General features: G+C 50.4%; 1 non-coding gene across 1 annotated transcript; it reads right to left on the bottom strand.

Moving 5' to 3' along the window:
• Positions 1-799: 799 nt before the first annotated feature.
• On the bottom strand, positions 800-931 carry LOC120096822 (small nucleolar RNA SNORA17). The gene has a single exon (XR_005493654.1). It is a non-coding gene; the product is annotated as a small nucleolar RNA SNORA17 (small nucleolar RNA).
• Between the last annotated feature and the right edge of the window lie 953 nt (positions 932-1884).

Raw genomic sequence — 1884 nt, forward strand, 5'->3', positions numbered from 1 at the left:
CTCCCAATCACTGTGACTGGGTCTCCTGCTCTCCTGCCTCTGGGGCCAGCCTTCCCACAATGCCCCGGGTGAGGGATGGGGTCTGTTCTGCACAGCCCTCAGATATCAACATGTCCCCAGTGGCAGCCCAGACCAGGACCTTCTGACCTGCCTGAACTTCGGTGGTAACAGATCTCTGCTGCTGCAGATCCACAGACCCAGATGTGGCTCCCAGTGTCAGTACAGGCCAAGACCCCACCATGGTCCCAGTTGGCATCACTGGCTACTCACATCAGGCTGTTCCTCACTACCCTATAGTCTCCAGTTCTGCCTCTCTTCACTGTGCTCACATCCTTTTGTTTCTTTCTCTTCCATTTCTCCACCACTTACTTGATCCTCTTAGTGGCTCCCGGAGACTCTGGGGTAATTTCAGGAGTGCTCTGTCTCATGTATCCATTACAATACCAGGTGGGGTCATCTTGAGCATGGTCTGCCCCCTCCCTCATTCCCAAGACCTGGGGTGCACCAGACTGATATTTATTTCAGGAAAACTCTCTGTCTGTGCCCCACGGTGCTGTTCCAGTGAGCATTTCAGACTCGCTCCTCTACTGGACCACCCGAGTGTCTGTCTGTCTTGGGCTCACTTCTGCCTGGAGCCCATGGCCCCAGGTGAGGTTGTTTTAGTCTCTGGCTTGCTTCCTGTCCTGGGAGCCTGTCCAGGGCTGCCTGGCATTGGAGTAGTGGTCATCTGAGGCTAGCTCCCTGTCCAGGCCATCTAGCACCAGACTTGTGGTGTTCTCAGGTTCGCTTTTTTTTAGGGACTGTTAGGCTACTGACCATTCAGATGTTCACAGGTCAGAACAGCCTCTATAGACATAGCCTTTGTCATTTCTGCCACCTACTAATGCTCATGTGACCTAGCAGCCATATCTGCAATGGCCCTAGAGTCAGGAGTGTAGCTGGATTTGAAGGTGGATGGATGGGTTCCCATCTTCCTGAAGAACTGCCCCACCGGTTTTCATAGTGTATGAGTTTGCAGTCCCGGAGCAGTGGACTTTATTGTTCACTGCCCAGGGGCAGGTGTGCTTCACGTTCAAGGTTATCACTCTTGCTCTCAAGTCTCCAGTGTGCCTTGAAATGGCTGAGGTCTAAGATGAATGGTCCACTTTTCCCATAGTAACTCCAGCTTAGGAAATCCTAACAGACCTAGTAAGCTTGCCTGCCCTTCAATGCAGAGAGAGCAAGTCATCCATTATCTTTTTTTTTTTTTCTTTTTTCTTTTTTTTCGGAGCTGGGGACCAAACCCAGGGCCTTGCATTTGCTAGGCAAGCGCTCTACCACTGAGCTAAATTCCCAACCCCGTCATTCATTATCTTAAACACTAAAGTGATCTGCCATTGCCTGGAGGGTGAGGTTACCCTTTTTCCAAGCTGTTGTCTGTACAGATGATCCATGAAAGAGTGCCATCAGTGTCTGTGGTGGTGTGAATAGGAACGGCTCCCATAGACTCCTGTGTTTGAATGCTTGGCCATAGGGAGTGGCATTATTAGGAGGCATGGACTTGTTTGAGTAGGTGTGGCCTTGCCGGAGGAAGTGAGTCACGGTGGAGTTGGGCTTTGAGGTGATATATGTTTAATATACACTCAGTGTGACAGTCTTCTGCTGGTTGTCGATCAAGATGTAGAACTCTCAGCTCCGTCTCCAGCACCATGTCGGCCTGCACCTGCCGTGCTTCTCACCATGATGAAAATGGACTGAACCTCTGAAACTCTAAGCCAGTCCCATATGCTTTCTCTTATAAGAGTTGACATGATCATGGTGTCCCTTCAAAGCAACAGAAACCCTAAGACAGTGCCTTCACTCAGAACATAGAAGGCAAAAGCCCAGAGAACTGCCTCTAAACAC

This window comes from Rattus norvegicus, chromosome 14 (assembly GCF_036323735.1).
Source record: "Rattus norvegicus strain BN/NHsdMcwi chromosome 14, GRCr8, whole genome shotgun sequence".
In the NCBI taxonomy this organism is placed as follows: domain Eukaryota; kingdom Metazoa; phylum Chordata; class Mammalia; order Rodentia; family Muridae; genus Rattus; species Rattus norvegicus.